Genomic DNA, 25,036 nt, shown 5'->3' with positions numbered 1-25,036 from the left:
GATTTTATAGATAAACAGATCCTAAATTCTATTGAATCCATTATATATATTTGGAAATTCAACTTTGAGACATAAAGTAATTTTGTCCAAGGTCATTTCCTGAATTTGTTAAAGAATTAGAATCTGACCAATTTCCTGGAGCCAACTATGTCCAGGTTTTTCCCTATATCAGGCTATCTCATATCAATAAAGTCATAAGACAAACATACTTTAATCCTTTGGTTTTACTTCATTTTTTAGTAATTCAAACTAAACTACTTGAGAATAAAATTATAAATGCATCTTCTTATTATACTTCTAAAAGAAAAAAAGCAATATGCTGCTATAAAATAATTTAAAATTCTTCATTTAAAGAGGCTACTCACACATCTATTTAAATTGCTTTGTTTCTATGTATAAAGTAGAATAAAGAAAATTATTTTAATATTGTCTGTACTTTTTCTAGTTCAGAAATTGTAAATTTTAAAGTACTATTTTGGTTTGCTACATTATTTTTCTTTTATTACCATTTTAACTCTTCAAAATATTCCCTTGTTTACTACCCAATATCATAATCAAAGCAATTTCATATTGAAATCACAAAACTCTACTTTGTATTCATAACTATGTAAAATCATCATCTGTCAAATTGATAAATTCACACACAATGAAGACGTTTTTCCCAACACACATTTTCTTTAGCAAATATTTGCTAAAAATACTCAAATATGTATTTCATCTAGAAGATGTAAAATGTGTTAATTACATGTTTTAAAATATATTTTTTATTTTTAATTGAATTTATTGGTGTAAGATTGATTTAAAAATTATATAGGTTTTCTGATGTACCATTCTATAACACTGGGGAATAATTTTTTTTTTCATTTTCTGTTACATGAGGTTTTAGAACTATTTCTATATATTTTTGCATTGCAAATTCCAAATCTGAAATCTGTTTTTTTGGTGTATGCTCCAGTTTTTATGCAATTTTAATTTCTTTTTGTTACAGTTAATGGCATGCATTGGTTTTTAAATTGGAGTTAAAGGGCAGCGACTCTTGGATTGAACATAACCACAAAGCAAGTAATATTTTACAAATATCACTTTTACATAATTGTAGTTGTTTTTAAATGTTAAAAAATATTATCCGATAATAAACACCCTTTTATTTTAAGATTGAATCATGACTTCTTTGAGTAGGCGTAAATGTAAAAATAGTCCTGACACCTTCTGTTATATATGTGGCTATTACACACTTCAACATCAAAGGCACAGTATTTCATCATTTGTGACACTTACATATATTGCCTATTTTAAAGTTTCCCTTGGCAATCAAGACAAGAATTAGGCTTCTCATATTGTGTGTCATAATTGTGAGGAAGTGCTTCATGACTGGACAAAAGGAAAATGCAAAGGAATGCCTTTTGTTATTCTCATGGTTTGGCGTGAACCCAAAGAACAAAGCAGTGACTGTTATTTCTGTTTGACCCATACAAAGGGCATCGGCAAGAAAAAACAGCATATGATCACATATCCTAATATTTCATCACCAATATGACCTACCCCACACTCTGAGACACTCCCAGTTCTAGTTTTCAATGGTTTTATTTCTTCTAAGGATGAAGAAAGTGAACATGGTGATCAGGTGTATTTTGATAAGATGCATGAGGAAATGGTTGTAGAATCTGAAGGGTCTTCTTCTGATGCCAAGCAATCATTAACCCCTCAGCAGTTTAGCCAACCCAAATTGAATGACTTAGTAAGAATGACATAAAAACTGTCTTTGACTTTCTGAAGTATGAGGAGCATAACTGGATCATTTGTGTGGATCTTAAAATGGTAAGTTTTCTGCTAGGACAACAGAGAGGTTTTATGAAGTATCCTTGCTTTCTGTGTTTGTGGGACAGCCAAGCTCCGGAGAAACACTGGACACAGAAGGAGTGGCCTAAACGTGAAGCTCTGGAAGTGGGGATGCAAAATATTGTGAATGAACCTGTAGTTATTTGAGACAGGGTCATTTTTCCCCCACTTCACATCAAACTTGGCTTAATGAAACAGTTTGTTCAGGCTTTGAACAGAGAAAGTGAATGCTTTCAACATATTATTTCTGCTTTTCCTGCCTTGTCTTTCGAGAAGATAAAAGCAGGTGTATTCGATGGACCTCAGATTTGAATGCTCATACATGATGAAGAATTTGCCAGGAAGATGAATAAGGAGGAGAAAGCAGCATGGCAGTCTTTTGTGGCAGTTACAAAGAACTTCCTTGGCAACAAAAAAGCAGAAAACTATAAACTTCTGGTTCAAAGGATGCTGTTGGCTTTCCGAGTCATTGGATGTAACATGAGCATTAAGATTCACTTCCTGAACAGTCACCTTGATAAGTTTCCCAAAAATGTTGGAGCTGTAAGTGATGAGCAGACTACTGCTGGAGCATCAAAGGAGATTGTCCTCAACAAGTACACAAACGCAAGAGCTACAAATGCAAATTTGTGCCTGAATAAAATTTAAATAAGTTTTGCACAAATTTTATAATTAAACTAAGTGTTTTAATATGTTCTATTTTGGAACTGTAGACAAATTCTGATGCAATAATATATTTTAGTGTATTAGTATATTTACTGCATTATATAAATTATTATATTTTCACAAATATGATACCCCAGAAGACATTCTACTTCATTATGTTAAACTAAGTGTTGAAAATTTTACAGTAAGATGAAAACCTAAAATCTAGAATTGCAAAAAAAACTGTATCTTGCAGAGGAAAAGTATTGTCAGATTTGAGATCAGCACACTCGAATTAGGTAAGAACAAGTGTTTTTGTGGATGTAACAAAAATTTTGTTCCCCAGTGAATTCATCATCTGTACATTACACTGTGTGTTTACCACCAAAAGTCAAATTTTCTTCTATCACCATTTATCTCTCCTTCATACTCCTCCCCCCAGCTGCTTTTCCTTCCTGTAACACCATTTCGTTTTCTGTGTCCATGAGCTTCTATTTTTTTTTTTACTTACTTCCTTCACCTTTTGTTTTATGTTTTTTTTAGGCCAACTTTTATTTATATTTTATTCTGACTTAAAGGAATAATATTCCTTTAATCTGTAAAACTATTAATTACATATTAGAATATTCAGTTGTTAATACTGTCAGTATATCGTCATTGCCGGCTAATATTACAACATGATTTTGCAAAATATTTCTATCAGCTTGCTCATTGAAAGTCTTTCAATGCTATTTAATAATTAATTTATTCCTTGCTATATATTGCAGACTCGGTAACCCTGGTGATTGATGTGGAGTTATCAAATCGTTAAACCATTGAACTGGTGTTCAGGATTGAGTGGGTAAGTCATTTTTCTCTCTAGATCTCAAACTACTCACAAAACGTGTGCTTCATTACCAGATGAGATAACAACTGTGAGGAATTTAATGTCGAAATAGGTAGACAGGCCCTGGCCGGTTGGCTCAGCGGTAGAGCGTCGGCCTAGTGTGCGGAGGACCCGGGTTCGATTCCCGGCCAGGGCACATAGGAGAAGCGCCCATTTGCTTCTCCACCCCTCCGCCGCGCTTTCCTCTCTGTCTCTCTCTTCCCCTCCCGCAGCCAAGGCTCCATTGGAGCAAAGATGGCCCGGGCGCTGGGCAAGGCTCTGTGGCCTCTGCCTCAGGCGCTAGAGTGGCTCTGGTCGCAATATGGCTACGCCCAGGAGGGGCAGAGCATCGCCCCCTGGGGGGCAGAGCACCGCCCCTGGTGGGCGTGCCGGGTGGATCCCGGTCGGGCGCATGCGGGAGTCTGTCTGACTGTCTCTCCCCGTTTCCAGCTTCAGAAATGAAAAAAAAAAAAAAAAAAGAAATAGGTAGACAAAAGAAGGGGGAAAAACTGTTATATGCATGAGAGTGAATTTAATCATGGAAAGGTAACTTCTTTTGCTATTATCTGAGAGAATTTCCTGTCTCCTGTATCCTTCTTTAAACTACCTTACATAAACATTTTTCAGTTCTACTTCCCATAACACAACTTTTGTGGAAGCTTTCAAGGATTAACTCATAGTTGTATTTGGTGAATAATATTTATGGATTTTCTAGGATGCATTGTACAATCAGGATAGATTAATGATAAGCCTGTTAGTATTCACCCAGTCTAATAATGAAAATAAGGTCTAGCCATTAAAAACCATCAACAATCAAACTCCAATTAGAGGAGAGATATTGGAGTGAACAAAAACAAATGCTGCTGAACTGAAGAAGAAGAAACTTCATCCTGGTAAGTAGTTCCATAAGAAAAATCCATGTAGAGAAACAGTTAAAATAGGTGGATAGTGTATTTTACAAATATATATATATATTATATATATATAATATATATACATACACACATACATATACATATATAATATATATTATATATATATATATTTATTTTAAAGTAAAGAGCATATTTCAGGGGTCCCAGTAAGATAGTTTGGCAAACTCAAATAATTCTTAGTTATTAAAGTATAATAAAGTTATGACTGTTAAGGGCAAATTGAGAAGTTAAAGAGACATCAAATGGAGCCTAAAATTATTCACTAAAAAGTTTGGATTCTAATTGCTGAGCAAATGCCAAGCTTTGAGTTTCTAGAGAAAATAATAGACATTATCAAAGATATGCTTTCTGTAGTAGAATATGCTACAAGAACATAAGACGGGCAATTGGAAATCCTAGGTTGTTGCATACTTCTCATTCTAGTCTGATGCACAAAATTAAGTAAGTCATTTAATGATTCAGTGCATTTAATGTACTGTGCTAATACCCTATGCTTAAGAGATAAATTATGTAAAATAGGGTAATAAGATATTATTTTTCAACTAGGGAAATTTATATACATCAGGAAGCTGATGAAATAACTTTTAATAAGAATACCTCAAGAATATACTTGTTGATACACCACCTTCTGCTTATCTGTGAAATCTAGAATCTCAGGAATAACTCCCACCTATCTAAAGTAACAGAATCTATCTTTGTCTCCGTATGTATATTATCATCAACCCAGTCTAAATTTTATTTTTGTTTCGTAAAAAAGCATAATTAGAATCTCAAAAATGCTCTGCCAACACCCACTGTCTTTCATCATTTAATCCATTTTTATTTCTAATGCAAATCAAAGTATTCTTTTCCCTTATTTAAATGCAGGAGTGATGATCTTTTATTTTATTTGGAATATATTACAAAATATATTATATGGCCCTGAAGCCCTTTATAATGTGTCCCTGTGTACTTTGCTACATTCATCATGCACCACTTAATTCTTCTCTAGATACAGTGGCCTTGCTGTTTAAATACACTGTATTTCTGGGGCTTACGATATTTACACATACTATTTCTTCTGACTGTCATAAAAACACATTCCTTCTGTTTCTTCCCATGTTAAAGAAATGAAGACATCAGGCAGATATTTTAAAAGCAAAGCCAAACAAACTTTATTTTTGAAAAGTAAAGATGACAGATGATATGGCAAGGACTTTTGACCACGTAACAGATTCTCTACCACTTAGAAGTAAACAGTTTCAACCACCCAGGTTCAGGCAGAAAGGTCATCCTCAGGTGTCCTCTCCCTCCACGATCCCAGCAGGACATGCTACTGGGAGTTATGACCTGGTAAAACAGCACTTCTGTTTCCTACAAGAAGACAAATCTCTCCTAAAAACAAAAAGGAGGAAAGGGAAACAAAAGAAAAGATAAATAAGTGAGACTACATCAAACTAAAAAGCTTTTGTCCTGCAAAAAAAACCAGTCAACAAAACAAAAAGACAACCTACTGACTAAATAAAGATATATACCAGTGACACATTCAATAAGAAGTCAATATCCAAATTTATAAAGAACTCAAACTACAATACCAAAGTAAAAAAATAATTAATAAATAACTAAATAAGCAAGATCAACTAAAAATGGGCAAAGGACCTGAATAGATATTTCTCCAAAGAGGACATAATACAGATAGCCAATAGATGTATGAAAAGATGATCAGTGTCACTAATCATTAGAGAAATTAAAAGTATATTTATAATGAGATACCACCTCACCCCTGACAGTGTAGCTATCCTCAATAAATCAACAAACATGTGTTGACAAGGATGTAGAGAAAAGGAAGCCTTCATTCACTGTTGGTAGAAATGCAAAATAATACATCCATTATGGAAAAAAAATGAAAGCTTCTCAAATAATTTAAAATTGAGCTACCTTATTACCCTACAATTCCACATCTGTGTATATACCCTTAGAAACCAAAATCTAATTCTAAAACATATATGCATCCTATGTTCATGGCAGTATTACCAATATTAGCCAGGACATAGAAGCAACCCAAGTGTCAGATGAAGGAATTAAGAAGTACACATGGTAGTTACAAAGTAAACACAGGGATGTAAAGTACAGCAAGGTGAATATAGTCAATAATATTGTGGCCCTGGCCAGTTGGCTCAGCGGTAGAGCGTCGGCCTGGCGTGCGGGAGACCCGGGTTCGATTCCCAGCCAGGGCACATAGGAGAAGCGCCCATTTGCTTCTCCACACCCCCCCTTCCTCTCTGTCTCTCTCTTCCCCTCCTGCAGCCGAGGCTCCATTGGAGCAAAGATGGCCCGGGCGCTGGGGATGGCTCCTTGGCCTCTGGTTGCGGCAGAGCGATGCCCCGGAGGGGCAGAGCATCGCCCCCTGGTGGGCAGAGCATCACCCCTGGTGGGCGTGCCGGGTAGATCCCGGTCGGTCGCATGCGGGAGTCTGTCTGATCTCCCCGTTTCCAGCCTCAAAAGAAAAAAAAAATGTAATAATAATAATATTGTAATAACAATGATGCTAGGTGAAAACTTGAATTATTGGGAGATCACTTCATTAATTATATAATTATCTAACCACTATGTTGTACACCTGAAATAACATAAAATAATATTTTGTGTCGATTGTAATAAAAAAAAAATTAAAAGGGAAAATGATGGTGGGATAACGGAGGGCAGAGACTGTTTCAATACAAAAACTTAAAAAAGGGAGGGAGAATAAGAAAAGGGCAGTAGTGATTAGGTACGATTCCTCTTCTCCCATTGGTTAGATTGCGGAATGGAATGGGTAAAGATAAAAACATTGACTTCAATGCAGCGTTACCCCCAGTCTGCTTCTGTTTCAGAGCTCAGCTGTGTGCTGCTTTCTTAAGGAAGCTTTCCCTAATTCCCTAGTTATGTTAATACTTTTATGTAAAGTCCCATAATCTTTCATGTGTTCATCTGTGCTATAAATTTCTAACAAGATGATGTCACTGCATTGTTTCTCATACTCTGTGATCATAAAACTTTTCCTGAGCATTCTATGTAATTAATAATATAAGAAATACAGTTTGAGAAATACTTATCCAGATTCCTGAGCATACTGCCAATGTCGACCTTGGCGTCATCATCCACAGTATTATTGCATCCACTCATCGGTTGACTTGTTAGCCCAGATAGATTGGGTTAGGTCACAGAAGCAATAAGCCCTAATATTTCTGTGTTTCAATCACAAGGATTCTGATGAGAGCCTCAGCAACTCTCGAAGGAAGGTACCTCCCTGCCTTCTCTGGTGTAGGTTGATAATTCAAGCTTCACCATGACAATGTGGGGACTTTCCCATAATTTCTGTAGAAAGGGAAAGGTGAGGAGAACAAATACTGCGAAAGTAAATGCTTCGTCCTAGAAGTGACATATTTCTCTTTCATTCACAGACCTTTTGGCAGAAAAAGCCACATACTCTTTTCTACCTTCAAGATATATAGGAAGTACAATATGTCATTCCATGCACCTAAGAGGTAGATTAGTCTGCATAATGAAGGCATAATGTGTGGTATTTTAAAGGCCAAATATGTCAGAATTTTAAATTGAAAATTCAGAAGACAAGACCAGATCCAAATTTGATTCTGTACCTTTATGAATGTTTTGCAATCAAAGATATCTAAATTTCAATAAATATGCTTAGTTATTTTTTTTATGTTCATAGAATTGGACACTATCAAAGATAATGTGAGACAGTTGTCAGCCTGCATTTTTCTCCTGGCTTTACCAGGCTTTGAATTCTGAAGCTTTACTAGGACTCGGTGCTTGAATAGAGGAAAGGGTCACCCCTCCCCAAATGATTGAGTCAATTTTGATAATGTTAATTTAAATTAATTAATAGTTAATTAAAAGCTTAATTAAAAAAGTCTTCGTAGATACACATTCATGAAAACCCAAAATAAGCACAAGATAGAGGAATGGGAAGTTAGGAAGCCCTGCCTTACATAATTCTAATATGAAATTGATATTACAATATAAAATAATATACTTATATTATGCCATAATATATAATTATAAAATAATACAGTAGTACTGTGGAAATTACACTAAGTACAGTATATCTTTTACTCTAAAATGCCTACTTAAATTTATTTTATAATTCATCATATATTCCACAATAGTTTACAAAAAGAAACAGTTTACATTAAGTGTATTTATAAAAAAACACAGTGATTTCAGAAAATTTCAAATACAAAAATAACTCAAGTTTAAGAGTATAGAAAGCAAGTTCATTTGAATTTTAATTTCTAATGCAAAATATTTTCTTAATTGTATTATCGGACCAATCCTAATTAACATGGCTATTGTATGGGAGAAAGGAAACCAGTATATATTGCTTATATAGGCCAGGAGACTAAGATAAAAGTATTACTAATTATCTCATTTAACATATAAAAACATAGATTTGGAGAGGAAGAGTCATATGCCCAAGTTTACACAACTTGTAAAGGGCAGGACCAGGACTTTAATCCGGTTCAGCCCAATTTTGTAAACTTCTCTATGATTGTTCCATTAACCGAGTGAAACGACGGTAATTTGCATGAAATAACCAGCATCTGCTTTTCTGAATGTAAGGTTGTGCCCCACAGACCACTGCCTTATCTCTTAAGAACTGTGTGAGTGTGTGTTCATATATTCAGTCAGAAAGGCAAGAATAAAAATATTTAGTTCTTATAACCAATTTGTTTGACCATAGTTTTGGGTGAAAATATTAACAACTTACAGTATTTTAGGTCAAAGGATAATTATAGTGCAAGATTAGTTTAGTCACATCAGAGGAAGTTCACTTTAGATATTTTTCTAGTGTCAGCTGCAATATTTTTTACTCACAAGTGGGATTCCAAGCTTCCTTAAGAAATTAAAAAAATATAGAATAGCCAGAGGAAGTCCTAGCCATATAGCTGTTTTTTGGAGTGTCAACCTGATAAGCCAAAGTTGCAGATTTGATCCCCTGTGAAGGCACATATAAGAATCAACCAATAAATGAATAGATGAGTGTAACAATAACTAACTCTCTCTCTCTCTCTCTCTCTCTCTCTCTCTCTCCCTTCCTCTCTCTCTCTCTAAAAAACAAAGAAAAATTTAAAAAATAGCCAGAGAGGAAGGGAGTGGAGGGGTATGTGGAGGTGGGCAAAGAATGGGATGGAAAGAGACTATGATCTCTCCCCCTTCCTTCACACGATCTAACTAGTGGGAGATTTTTATTTATTAATCTCTTTCTCCAGAGTGAAATTTTAGCTTATAACTTTTGTGTTTTTTATTATTATTATTTAATTGTGCCTTGTTCAACTAAATTTATTGAATGAGTGAATGAAAATGTGTGATAGAAGATGTCTTTTGGTTTAGAATGCAGTTACAATAGCTTCAGAACATTCTTTGGGCATGATTCAGTTGATAATCTGGTTTTACCACTTTCATGAGGTAAGCAGCGGAACTAGTGGACCACTTACCATGTCACCTATACCTGTGAGGGGCATGTGCAGTACGATGAGAATTCTACTGAGCATAAACAGCATATGGAATGCCACAGAGTTGCTTCTATATACCTTATTTTATATCTGTAGTTAAAGAACTATAACAGTAAATATTAGTAAAAGAATTATAATTTGGCACTAACTTGGTAAAAATATTGGTTTGTGAATTTTATAAAACAATTTTTAAAATACACTTGAGTACTATAAAGCTACAATAAGCAAGATATTGTGGTGCTGGCAGAAGAACAGACAAATAGATCAACCAGAAATAGACCCACATAAACGTAGTCACTGATCTTTGACAAAGGAGCAATGATAATACAATGGAGCAAAGAGAGTCTTAGCAACAAATGGCATTGGAAGAACTGGAGATCCACACACAGGAAAATGGATCTGGACACAGATGTCACACCCCTCACAAAAATTACTGTATTTTTCTCTCCATAGGATGCACCTTACCATAATATGCACCTAGGGTTTTAAGGAGGAAAATAAGAAAAAAAAATATTCTGAATGAAATGGTGTGTTAAAATATTTAATAAAATATACCACAATAATATTTTAACAATGTAAACTCAACAGCAGTATTAACAGCCATTAGCACTGGTATTACCAAATGAGAATAGACTTGAATGTTCAAACACTCTTCTAGTTGTCCAGGAACCCCAGGAACTCATCATCGCTAGTGTCAGAATTTAAGAAGCTCAGTTGCTCACAATCACTGGTATCACTTTCTTTGCTATTTTTATATATGATATCATCTTCAGTGCCATCTGAGGCATTGCTAATGCCACATTTTTTGAATGACCGTACCAGTTTCATTCTTCACTGACTGCCATGATGTTTTTACCCATTCACAAACCTGAGTGGTAATGGGTCCCTTCATTGTCCACTTGGTGTCATGATTACCTGGATTACAGCTGGAGTAAACTGATAGAGATGAGCAGCATAGCCTGTTCCAAGTGCCGCTGCTTTGCTTGTGTTCACACTGGCTTCCCTTGGGCCTTCCCCTATCTGCCAACCAGCCAGCCAGCCAATGAAATGCTATTAGACTGGCAGCAAATGACATCAGCACTTCACACAGAGCTCCACCACTGCAGTGCACCTCTCCCATCTGCCCTGGATGATGCCAGATGAAGGCACCCGTACAATGTCATTCGCCTTTCCTCCTGAGCTGCATGCAACTGTGGAAACCAGAACCAAGAGATTACTCAGCAGATGCTGGGGTTCCATACACTGCTGTGGCAGGTATGATCACACTCCCATTGGTGTTCATTCTACATATGTTTATTGGCGCAGTTCCCCACAGAAGCTAAAAAAATTGAACATTTGTTCCATAAGATGCATGGGCATTTTCCCCTCCATTTTTTTTGAGGAAAAAGTGCATCTTATAGAGCAAAAAATATGGTAACTTAAAATAAATCACAAATGTAAGTGTAAAATGCAAAACTATAAAACTCCTAGAGGATAATGTGTAAGAGAAAGAAACTTTACCAGACCTAACTACATACCATATTTCCCCATGTATAAGACTCACCCTTTCTTGAATAATTTGTGTCTGAAAACTGGTTATGTTTTACACAGTGTTTGTAGATTATTTTACTTGCATTTCTCGCTTTTCTGCATTTGTTTTTGCATTCTTTGTTGAAGACAGTAATTCATCATCAGACACAGATGAGGACAAACTAACTGATGGGAGTTTTAACAGTAATGAGGAGTTGTATGAATAAAACTTGAGTTCAACAACTTCATGTAATAATACAATTTTTTCAAATTTCAGGCCCCAAAAGTAAGGTATGTCTTATACATGGGGGCATCTTATACATGGGGAAATATGTATATATATATTTGGAAATTCCACCTACATGAGAGAATCAGAATCACAAGTGGAAAATTAGGTATATATGATTTTCTGAGCTAGGGATGAGGTAAAGCACCTTGGGGCTTCAGAGAGGAGGGAGGTCATTTCCAGGATGATAAGAAAAATAGATTTTCAGTAACAATTTTTTGTTCTTGTTTCTTAAGCGAGAGAGAGACAGAGACAGAAAGTGAGAGAGATGAAAAGCATCAATCTATAGTTTTGACAATTTAATTGTTCATTGATTTCTTTCTCATACATGCCTTGACTGGAGGGCTCCAGCTGAGCCAGTGACCCATTGCTCACGCCAACAACTTTGTGCTCAAGCCAGCCACCATGGGGAGTCATGTCTATGGTATCACGCTCAGGCCAGTGATGCTGCGCTCAAGCCAGATGTACCTTTGCTCGAGCTGGGTACTCAGTGCCCCAGGTCGATGCTCTATCCACTGTGCCACCACATGGCCAGGCCAGATGTTCAGTAATTAGATGTGTGTCCTGCCCTTTATATAAGTTGTAAATTTTGATTTCTGGTAATAACTATTATTATGGACAATACCTCTAATTAAATTCTTTAAGGGAGAGTTAAAAGTTTTTCTTGAACCTGCAGGGTTTCAATTGCCTTCAGCCAAATACTGGTAGATGGATACATGCTATTATACATTTGTCCCAAACTCAGATGAAAGGAAGAATGAATTGTAGTGTACACCATGTATTTTGAGTTAATATAGTGTGTTAGTGTATGTTCATTAGTTGTAATAAATGTATTACTATGGTGGCAGATGTTGACAATAGGGGAGGTTATGCAAGTCTGGACGCAGAAAAAGCTCTGCATCTTTTTCTGTGAACCTTGAACTTCTTTAAAAATATATTCTTATGTATTGCCTTTGTGTAAATAATAGTATCATCATGTACAGCAAAGCAGAGATATAAAGAAAAAATGTAACACCCGGGATGTTTCTAGAGGACTAGTTGTTAATGAGTTTCAAAGTATGAGAAAGAAGAATGTGAGTTAGATAGAAAAGGGAAATTAATGACAAGAAGGGAACTGTGAAGAAAAAAGTAGGAATTAGTATTAAATGTAGCATATTATTGTATTAATTCAACACTTCATGATTAAGTTGGCTTAATTTGTTAATATGTGTGATAAAACACATAATTTTTGAAATGAGGAAAAGAAGTGAGAACTCAGCGTAGTAGAAAAGAGGGATCATAACACTAAGAACAAACGGTTTTCTAAGTTACATTAAGTGTTATTGTATTCTTTCAACTGTGTTGTGTAAGAATTTATTTTATTGATAGAAACACAATAAAAATATAGTCCACATTTTTTTTTTGATATTGTGACCTCTCTGGATTAATTAAGGGTATGTAGCATACTAACCATTTTAAAAGTCTGTTAGGGCAAGTTTGTTCATTACTTGCCCAAATATGAGAGGACATAATTTATTCTTCTGTGCTACATTATCTTCCTTTATCACTCCACACTCACTTCTTGGGTGAATTCATCTACCTCAAAGCTCTGAACACTATGTATTATATATACATTTGAAACTAACTAGGCACCTGTCCTGAAATCTAGAAGTACATTCCATTTTCCTAATAAACATCTCTTTTTGTCTCCCAAATATTTTAAGCCAATACTTCCTAGTTCATTGTCCTTTACTTTTCTCTCTCAATATTATCTTTCACTGTTATCCATTTGATTAAATGGAGCCACCATTATCGAATTGTTCAAGATAGAACGGGGTCATCTTTCTTCATTACTCCCTCTTCCATATAATCAAGTTTAACAAACTATAGACTTTTATCTATTCCTCATCCTACATGTGTTTCAAAAAACAATAATATCTTCATTCTATCATTTCCCTTCTTCGTGTTAATCTCTTACTTAAAACACTTAAGAATTCTCCTTGGAAAGTTTAGTTTCATTCATATATTTTTCCCATGGTTTTCTTTTCTCTTCTTTAATTTACCTCCAAAAAAAAAAAATAGCAATCTGATTTTTTGAGTCACCTATGAAAAACCCATCAAAAGCTACTGATTCACCTGAGGTTAGAGCATATATTTTCCTATGTTCATTTTGTAAAATTTGAGATAATTGTTAGATTCACACACAGTTGAAAAAAGTAATGCAGAGAGATCCTGTGTACCCCTCACTTTTATCACTTACCCCCCATGGAAAATTACTGTGTAACTATAACTCACCATTACAATCAGGAAATTGATATGGATACCATCCACCAGCCATATATATATTATGGTTTAAAACTCTATAATGAAACCTCTACTTAATATTTTCAGAATTATCTTCCACTAAGCCAACTCTCGAACATTTGATTGTGAAAACTCATAATTACACTCAACATTTATAGATTGTTTTACAACTTTCATGAAGCTCTCACATCTGAGATCTTATTATATATTCTTAAGAAATCCCCATTATATATGAAAAATATATTTTCCTATTATTTCATGGATTAATAATGTATTCAAAATACATTGTTTAATTTGGGATTATAAACCAAGTCAATGGAACCTGAGTGAAGTTGTAAAAATTGGATGTTTATTATATATGCAGAAATGTGCTTGCATTATGTCATCAAATCTGCAAATATACCCTATGGAAGAATCACTCTCTTCTTTATTATATGCAGCTTAAGTGTCTGTTTGTTGCCGATAGCTTATTGGTTGCTTGCGTAACTGTACTAGCCAATGGGGTGAAGTTGCCACGGCATTCAAATAGTCCCGCCTTCTGGTATGCCACCTCACAAATTGAGGTTAAAGATTGGAGCAATTATTATGCTGTTAAGAAATCTTAACACCAGAAGGGGTCTTTGCAATTGTACAAGACTAGAGGTTCTCCAATTGAAAAATAATGTCATAATAGCTAAGTCTTTGACTGGCTCCTCTAAAGGTGAAATACATGTCATTCCAAGAATTGATTTGGCTTCATCTCAAACAGGGTTGCCGTTTTAATTGAGACGTAGACAATTTCCTGTAAAACTTGCCTTTGCTATGACCATCAATAAGTCTCAGAGCCAAACGCTTAAGCGTGTTGGCATTTTTTTTATCTGAGCCTGCATTTGGACACGGTCAACTTTATGTTGCCTGTTCAAGAGTTCGTGAAAGAACAGACGTAAAATTAAAAATAATTGATGGTCCTCTGCAAGCCGAGCTTAAAAATGATGGAAAGATCTACACAAGAAATGTTTTGTACAAAGAGATCTTTGACATGTGAATTAACATTTTATTATTTAAATCACCTTTATTTATTGAGCTAGCGGTGGCTCTTAAGAAATGTACCACCAGTGGTTTCCTTCATTGCACTCTACTTTAAGCAATTAAACAAGTAGAAGGGGGAAACCCCATGGGGCAGTAAGCAAAGGGGCGTCCTCACCGCCTGCCCTGGATAATTCAGTTTGAATTAGCAGACACCTTTGCACAAATCATTTTAATTACAATTTATTATATCTAGAACAGTGGTCATTTCCTATGACCGCCGGGCTTTCTATGAATAATATCTTCTAATGAATATGTAGAATATGTAGTATATGAATAATATCTTCTAATCTGGAAAACCACTTATTTTTATAGGTGAAGCTTTGTGAGATTATATAATTTACATAAGATCACCTTATTATTAAGTGATAAATTTTACCTTTGCCCCATCTGCTTTTCAAATTCTCTGAAAGCTTTGGCTTACTTATAAATCACTGCAGAAGACTGGAATTATTCTTTTTTTGAACATCTAAGAAAGCAATTAATAACCTGAAATTTGAAGAAGTGTATTATTTTGTAAGCCTGTTTAATGTTTTGCCCCAGTCGCACACATGGTCATTTAGAGTAAATGTAAATGTTTGAAACCAATTTAATACATCATTTTTACTCTCGTGGAAAGATGATGATCCTAAAGTTCCAATTTGCTTAGTAAGAAGTGGTATTAAAAAAGCAAGGGTCCAATTAAAAAGGTATGTCAAGATGTAGACTGTGGCCTGACCAGGCGGTGGCACAGTGGATAGAGCATTGGACTGGGACTCGAAGGACCCAGATTTGAGACCCCGAGGTTGCCAGCTTGAGCACAGGCTACTCTGTTTTGAGCAATGCTCACCAGCCTGAGCCCAAGGTTGCTATCTTGAGCAAGGGGTCATGCAGACTGCTGTAGCCCCCCCCCCCCCCATCAAGGCACATATGAGAAAGCAATCAAGGGACAACTAAGGTACCACAACAAAGAATTGATGCTTCTCATCTCTCTCCCTTGCTGTCTCTCTGTCCCTCTCTCTGTCTCTGTCACACACACACACAAAAAGATATAGACTGTGGATTTATCTTTTTCTAACTTCAGTTTTACTTTCAAAAAATCTTACCACAGGCCTAGAAAACACTTACTTATATTTGTAACTTTTGCCTTTTGTATATAAGGTAGATGGCATTTTTTTGACATAGTAAAGTAGATTTGTAAAACTAGTAAAGGGGGAGGCAACAGAGGAGGAGAGACAAAATGTTTTCTCATGACACTTCTTTCAGCAGCAGCTGCTATGATGCACAGTTGACTTGGCATGGAGGATCCATCTCTAGGTGAGAGACGTAAGTTCTCTCGGGACTCCGTTAAAACTTATAGTTAAATCACAAAAGGAGACACCTATCATGCTCTCCACCTGAAAACTGTATGGTATTCAGACTTATTTGCAGGACAATAGAGGTCCTTTGTCCTGCTATCCAGTGCTGAATTAGACATTAAATATAACAATCTATGAATGTAAAAATATTCATTTGTATTTCATACCATCCTTTCATTGCTTTAAAGAAACTCGACCTGTGATAGTCATAAACTGGAAATCCTAGGGACCAGGCATGTTTTGTTTGTTTGAAATAAAATTTGAAAGACAATTAATGAGTTATCAATATTTAAAAATAAAGAGATTTCATCAATAAATGCATCACAAAGCTCAGTCCCTCGTTACTGTCAAACACCAACATGGTGGTGCTGAAGAGATGGAACAAACACTCTCTAGAGAACATCTGATTTGCCTTTTCTTCTCAGGAGTTCAGGCCAATTTTTAATATTAAGTCAGAGAATATGTGATCACTTACAAACTACTTTGATTACAAAAGAAAATGTCAAGCTAGATTAAGCTCATTCCTGTTTTGGAGAATACTCAACTGTTTCTAGATTTTGGTAAGAGTTATATAGTTATTTAGTTTATCTTCTAGAACAGAAAATGACAGGTATCCAGTAATTTATAAAATGTAGCCCACAAAACTCTTGGTATTTATGTACTTGGTCATATCTCTCTCCTTACACTCCTAAAAAATATATTTTTAAGGACGTTTTTGAACATAATCAACTTGATTTGTAGAGGAAGAATTGCAAGCCAAAAAATGAAGATATTTTCCTTTAATTATATGGTTTATAAGGAATTTGTGTAGAGGAATTGCATTCTGTCTTATAACCAAGAATTAAAACTTTCACTTGGGCCCTGGCCAGATAGCTTGGTTGGTTAGAGCATTATCTGCATACAGGAAGGTCGTGTGGTTGATTCCTGGTCAGGAAATATACAGGAAGAGATCGATGTCTCTCTCTCTCTCTCTCTCTCTCTCTCTCTCTTTCCCCCACTTCTTCTTCCTCCTTCTTTCTCAAAATAAATAAATAAGAACTTAAATTTGATCTATCTTAGCCAAAAGGCTGAGAAGCAATAGGAATTAAGAATTTTCTACATTCTTTTGCAACAAATACCTGTGGCTATAGCCTCTAGCCACACTTTAGAAACTTGAGCTGAGGGGTTAATAGATCTCAGTGGCGAGCGTGAAGCCTTGATTACATTGCTTTACCCCCAAATCATTCAGGAATATCAACATTTGGGGGAATGAGTCTCTGAAACTGTTCACACCACACCCTAATGCCAAAGCAAATACATGTGTGTAATTCTCTCCTACACTCGTCATGAGGACTAAAGACTTTTCCATTAATTAAGACTACTAAAAGTTTATTCCAATAACAGTGCATTTGAACATTTCTTTTCTTTTCTTTTCTTTTTTTTTTTTTTTTTTTTTTTTTTTTTTGTATTTTTCCGAAGCTGGAAACGGGGAGAGACAGTCAGACAGACTCCCGCATGCGCCCGACCGGGATCCACCCGGCACGCCCACCAGGGGGCGACGCTCTGCCCACCAGGGGGTGATGCTCTGCCCCTCTGGGGCGTCGCTCTGCCGCGACCAGAGCCACTCCAGAGCCCGGGGCAGAGGCCAAGGAGCCATCCCCAGCGCCCAGGCCATCTTTGCTCCAATGGAGCCTCGCTACGGGAGGGGAAGAGAGAGACAGAGAGGAAGGAGAGGGGGAGGGGTGGAGAAGCAGATGGGCGCCTCTCCTGTGTGCCCTGGCCGGGAATTGAACCTGGGACTTCTGCACGCCAGGCCGACGCTCTACCACTGAGCCAACCAGCTAGGGAACATTTGAACATTTCTTGATAGCCCCTACCCTACTACCTATTAATACATAATGGCCCCAATAATATTCCCAAGTTCTCTGTTGGAGAAGCAATGTAGGAAAAAAAGAGACGTCATTTGAAATTAAAATGACTAATGTTCATATTAATTTACTAGAAATGCAAACCTATTTATTTATTCCCTTTTTACTGCCCTCATACTTAAAATAGAAATAATGCTATCTACTTTGTATCTGAATCATTACCATTAAATAAGACAACGTTGCAACTATCAAACACACTGACAAATAGAGATGAATAAATATACATATCATCCCCTCTCCCCCATATGATCAGTTTATCAATTTGGAACATCTTTCTGAAAGCTATTTACATTTCAGTAGTGGTCGTTAGTATTTTTAACTCGTAACACTGAGATTTTTAGTCTCATAAAGGAAAAGGAAAATCATTTTGTTTTATTTCTGAAATTGTACCTTGGCAGGGACTCATCTTCTGCTATTTAGCAATGTCTACATAATAGTAACTTCTCGGCTTTGCCCCTCAATAAAATAAAATTATTTGCATCTGTCCATAATTGTATATTGGGCATAATCAAAGCAATTTTCCATTATGTTGTTGAATTCTTTCCTTTTCCTTATATACAGTTACTTTTAGAAAAAAGGTAGAACCACCCAGGTAGCTTAGAGAAATCACTAATGTTTGAAAACTTATTTTTCCCCAAGATTAATTCAACCCAACTCTCTAAAAAGTAGCTTAAAAGTCTTTGGTGACATGCTCACTCCCATTGCCTTTTTTTTTTTTTTTTTCTAGAGGAGCCTTAGTATCAGAGATGCTAAAAAGACACATGTCCTAGGGAGTAAATGTGAACTAAGTAAAAACACAGCAAGAGGGAACCTAGCTTCATTTGTGCTCCTTTGAAACGTTAAAATAACACTCAGTATAGTCAAGAATCCCTGACTGCTGATCACAATGCATAAAATAAAAGTCACAATCCAAATGAAAAGCATTTCACTCCCAGGGACATACTTCTCACAGTTTTGCAATCTGCACAGTTACTAAATACAGGTCCTCCTACTTTCTTTCTTGTGTCTTTCCTCCAGGGGTAACAGAGTGCTCCAAATACAACCTTAATTGGCCTGCTCTGGCTTAACAGGACATCTGCTGTGGCTTCTAAGACTGCCTCTTGGGTCTCTGTTCTCTTCTCTGAGCATAGCATGTGTCCTTAACTTGTCTTGCATTAGCCGCATGCTATATATATATATATACACACACACACACTATGTTTAGTTCATTTTAAAGACTTTTTTTTTCTAAATGAAAGAGTTCTTTAAAAGTCAGGTCTTTTTGAAGGCATTTGTGCTTAACATTTTTTTTTTCTGGCAATGTGGAGCAAAATAATTTTGTAAAAAGCAAACGAACAAGCAAATAAAAACAAACAAAACAGAAAACATGCATTGCCTAAACAAGAAGTCCTCTTTATATTTGTGAATAAGACAGCACACATAAGAACATATTTAGGTTTGAATGAAATTTGTTTGCATTAGGGAAATGGGTTTATAATGTGTTCATCCCCTCAGCAAACACATTGTACTGTCAAAATGAATATCTTAACTATCTGTGTCTGGCTTCCACCACTGGAATCATTATTTTTATAATAATCAGCTTCACTGTATGTTATTATTATTTTTTTGTATTTTTCTGAAGCTGGAAATAGGGAGAGACAGACAGACTCCCGCATGTGCCCGACCGGGATCCACCCGGCACGCCCACCAGGGGCGATGCTCTGCCCACCAGGGGGCGATGCTCTGCCCCTCCGGGGCATCACTCTGTTGTGACCAGAGCCACTCTAGCGCCTGGGGCAGAAGCCATGGAGCCATCCCCAGCACCCGGGCCATCTTTGCTCCAATGGAGCCTCGGCTGCGGGAAGGGAAGAGAGAGACAGAGAGGAAGGAGAAAGGGAGGGGTGGAGAAGCAGATGGGCGCCTCTCCTGTGTGCCCTGGCCGGGAATAGAACCCGGGACTTCTGCACAGCAGGCCGATGCTCTACCACTGAGCCAACCGGCCAGGGCCCACTGTATGTTATTTTGACTGAGTCATACCTAATCTCTTTTCCTCCCAAAGTCATTAATATTATCCAAGTGATCATGGGTGTTCTATGGAGAGTACCCACAAATATTATTTTCCTGTTCTATAAAATGTTGAACACTACTAGCAGTTTAAAGGGCAAGAGCTCACTTTTTCATGCATTGAAAGCTGAATAAAGCTGTGCTATTTAGTGTCTGGAAAAGTTTCTCTGATTTATAAAAAGTGTTTGGAATTATAGATAACACTTATTAAGAGTTGACTATATTCCAGTCATTGTTCTAAGTTCTTTGTGTAAATTAACTCATCGTGTCTTTTACTTTATACTATTTTAAAATAATTATGGTTATGAGGAAAGAAACCAAAATAGAATATATTGTAGGTCAGCATAAGATAAGCTTGAAAGTATTAGATTAATTTTGGTTATATATTACATTTTGTTTCCATTGATTTGAGAGACACACACAGAGAGAGAGGTAGTGAAAAAGAGAAAGAAAGAGAAGAGGGATCATTAATTCATTGTTCCACTTAGTTGTTGCATTATTAGTTGTGCACTATTGCTTGCTTCTCATATATGCCTTGACCTGGGATCAAACTCATGACCTCTATGCTGGAACTACACTCTATCCACTGAGACATGTCGTCAGGGTCTTGGTTGTATTTTTTGTAGACTCTGGTTAACTGGAGACTATCACCCGCCCCTTCTTTGTGTCACTTTAAAAAGACTGTCTATGTCTATCCTTTGGTGAGAGGGATATCATTATGATCAGCTGATTCTTACTATGTGTTCATATTCTGATTAAGAAATACTTTCCCTATAATCTGTTTTCCATGGAGCTTCCCTTACATCAAGAAATTGTGCCCTCCAAACATCTCCAGTTAAGACTTTTAGGCCCCATGAACACAGATGGTGTGGCTTCATCCCTAAGACACAGGAGCATAGTCAATGACTTGAGAAAATTAAATCCATGTGGTTGCGGTACTGGGAAAATGAACTACCTCTCACAGTTGGGGAGCTGCCATATAATGAGTGTATAATATTCTCTGTTTTGATTAATAAATGATAAAATAAATATTTTAAAGTATACTAAAATTCTCTTTAGATATTTTGCCAAATTAGGGCTTTTTTATTTGCACCATGTGATTTTAGATTGTACTGTAAATTGGTGGCAAACTATCTGACGTGCAGATTCAGTGTTTTGAAGAGGAAATGACCTGCTTTGGAGTATAAGTGGATAACCTGGAAGTTACATGTCGAGAGCAAGTTCTGTTTTATAGGAAATGACAAAATATAAATAGAGAGGTAGAAGGTAGTATTTAGGAGAAAAATTTAAAGTTTTCTATTACTGAACTTATATTTTGTTACATGCCCATGTTTGGAGATATACAATTTCCACACTTTCTTCCAAACAGTTTTTGGAAATGTACATTTTCATCCACCAAGTAAAAAAAAAATAACCCATTGTATTTCACCTGCTTTTCCATATGCTGGTCTCTCTCTCTCTCTCTCTCTCTCTCTCTCTCTCTCTCTCTCCATACACACACACACACACACACACACACACACACACACACAAACACACACATATATGTTGGTGTTTGATTATTATTTTGGAGAAATTATAACTAATGGCTAGATGAATTATTTATACTTTACATAGATAGAATCAGAAAATTAGAGATTCAATGTAATTTGACAAGGAGAAAATCTTAAAAAAGAGGAAAAAAGACTGCCATAATCTCAATGCCAGAGTGTCTTCAGCTTTCCATTCAAGTGAGAATTCCATGGAGCATGACATTGAATTTCACAAAGACCAAGGCAAGAACAAAAGAAAATGAAGGAGGACTAGTCTGTTGTGGTATGAAAGTCAGGGAAAGTCAGTCAATGGTGTCATTTAAATTGATTCATGAAACTTTTCCATCTTTTGTATACTTTTGTAACTCTGTTAGGTGATCAAATGAATGATATTGAGCAGTGAATGCAGTTTGCTTTGTCTATATTTAGGAATAGACTAGATGCAATAAAAGTACAAAACTAATTGTTAGAAATCTATCACAGTGACATTAAAAAAATAAACCAAACATTTCGTTCTGTCAAAAATTGACCCTTAAATTTTTTCTTTTATTTTTCATGAGATTGTTTTATATAGCAGTTAAAACTCTCTCTTTAGAAAAATGTTATTTTGTATTATTATCTATCATTTTTTTTCTTTTGTTTTTGACAGAGACAGAGTCAGAGAGAGGGATAGATAGGGAGACAGACAGGAACAAAGAGATATGAGAAGCATCAACTTTTTGTTGTGGCACTTTAGTTGTTTATTGATTGCTCTCTCATACGTGCCTTGACCGCAGGCCTCCAGTACACCGAGTGACCCCTTGCTTGAGCCAGTGACCTTACGCTCAAGCTAGTGAGCATTGCTCAAACCAGATGAGCCCGCACTCAAGCTGGTGACCTTAGGGTCCTAAACCTGGGTCCTCCTCATCCCAGTCCGATGCTCTATCCACTGTACCACCACCTGGTCAGGCTCATTATCTATCATTTCTTAACTCAGTTTACCTATGCTGCCAAACTGATTGTATAACAAATAAAAGGACCTGCAATTATTAGAATTTTTCTTATATAGTAGATTCTACTTGCTCTCCCTGATAGCAAAAAATAAAAATTTTAAAAAAATAATAAAATATTTGTTTTAGAAGCTTTCAAGTCTATCAGATTAATATTGTAAATTGTTAATAAACTATCAAGATTTTATCCTCTAGTATTTAACTTAATGTCTACTCATAAATTATAGCTGTACTGTATGATGACATATCACAACCAGGGATAGAAACAGGGAGCTTTAGATTTCTCATTTAATTTTGCTCATCGTTTATATAGCAAGGACTATGCTTCAAATTCTAAATGTTGTGTATAAGGTATACAAACAATGACTAAGTTAAAACCTAATTAAAATGGAAATATGGGAGTTCCATTATTTTTTCTAACTCCACCATTAACTGTTTTTAACTCAGTTACTCTAAGCAGTGACAAGAGTTGATTTCAAGTCTGTCAAATGACATACCGTCCTGAAAAAAAGATGCATTTAAATTTATACAAAAAATGTTTTATCCCATAGCCTTGAATAAATTCAGAAAGCAAAAATAATAGTATTAATTATATTATTTTAATATTAAGCATTTCTCCACAAAATAATTTAAGTGAAAGATTAGATTAGACATAGACTACCACTGATTTGTATAAAAATTTAAAGTTGGTGAAAGTTACTGTTCCTGTACTAATGTAGTTGGTTTTCTGTCAAGGTTCATGTACAATTTTTATTTTCTAAGTGATTACTGTGTTATTAATATAATATCATCATCTTCAGACTAAGCCAACAATCTGTAGGCAGAAAGGACCAAGTATTTAACTGAAGAATGTTACCACAACTCTGCTGTTTATTTAAGAAACAAGAGTTTTTCTAAAATAGAAAATTAGATTTCTGGATGGAAAAAATGATATGTATTTTGTTATGCACTAAAAATGTTTCTATTATGCATATGAAATATATGTTTCCATTTATATTTTGATTGTATATTTAACTTTTGATTTTTAAAATACATTTCCCTGATACCTATCTAATTATACTTCTGAATTTCTTATTGTATAAAATGTACTATAATTCTCTGTGTTTTCTAAATTTATAATTGTATTACGTATAAGTAATAATAGTATGTCTTTTTCTTACAAATTATCTTTTTTTAAAAAAGGATCAACTTTTCCTGCATTTCCAGAATAATATCTAGTAATACTATTGATTTATTTTTTGTTTTGTTTTTCTGATTTAAACTACTGAATGGACATCAATGCATTTATTATTGTATGTCAATCTGGGTTCTTGGCTGTCAGCAAGAGAAGCTAACTTTGGATAAATTACACAAGGTAAGACTGTACTGAAGATATTTTGGGTAGTTAATAAACCAATATAAAGGTTAGACATACAGCCAGGTTCACATTAAAAGTAAGTCATTGTCAACAGCGTTAATTACAGCACTACATTTATTGTCCCTGAATGCCAGAGCACATGGTCTTGGAATCATTTATAAATGGTATACTTCAGTCATTTGTTCATAGGAACTACCATTCTTCTAGTATCTGTGTTCCACTCCAAATTAAATTAATCACACCCAAGGCCATTTATGTTTTATTTTTTAATTTATTCTAGAGAGAGAAGAAGGGAGAGGAATAGAGAGAGAAAGGAAGAGAAAGATCAATTTTTTGTTCCATTTATTTATGCATTCAGTAGTTGATTTTTGCATGTGCCCTGACTGGGGATTGAACCTCACAACTTCAGTGTATTGGGAGGAAGCACTCGAACCAATGAAGTTACCCGACCAGGGGCTACATCCGAGGCCTTTTAAAAGAGTGAATAACGTTACCTAAAACCCTAGTCTAAGAACTTGTGCTAAATTGCCAGGAAATGCTGCATATGTGTTATAGAAGGAAAAAAGAAAACATGCTTTTAGGCTCTACAAATTCTCTTGAATAAAATAAAATTATAAATTTTCTTCATAAAGTCTTACACATTGAGCAGTCAATTTCTGTCTCCTGGACCTAATCTATGAATCTCACTAGGCTTAGAATGGTTCTAGGCAGAATCTTTCTTACCTCCTTATCAATTGCATGAGCATGAACTCATTCACTTGTATGTCTCTGATCTCTAGCAGTTCAGCACTGCTGGCACTTCCAGTTTGAAGCAACATAAAACCAGGCAGCCAATTTCTCATGATTGATGTGGTCTGAGACAATGATCCAACTGACGATACTAACTCTGAGGGACTAAATCATTCAATTTGACATTTAAATCATTTAGATTAACCCCATCATTCCA

At 35.7% G+C, this 25,036-nt stretch overlaps 1 non-coding gene across 1 annotated transcript; it reads right to left on the bottom strand.

Moving 5' to 3' along the window:
- Positions 1-20,079: 20,079 nt before the first annotated feature.
- Positions 20,080-20,155, bottom strand: TRNAS-GCU (transfer RNA serine (anticodon GCU)). The gene has a single exon. It is a non-coding gene; the product is annotated as a tRNA-Ser (tRNA).
- Between the last annotated feature and the right edge of the window lie 4,881 nt (positions 20,156-25,036).

Source organism: Saccopteryx leptura, chromosome 1, assembly GCF_036850995.1.
Source record: "Saccopteryx leptura isolate mSacLep1 chromosome 1, mSacLep1_pri_phased_curated, whole genome shotgun sequence".
Lineage (NCBI taxonomy): Eukaryota > Metazoa > Chordata > Mammalia > Chiroptera > Emballonuridae > Saccopteryx > Saccopteryx leptura.
This window is presented reverse-complemented; position numbering and strand designations above follow the sequence as displayed.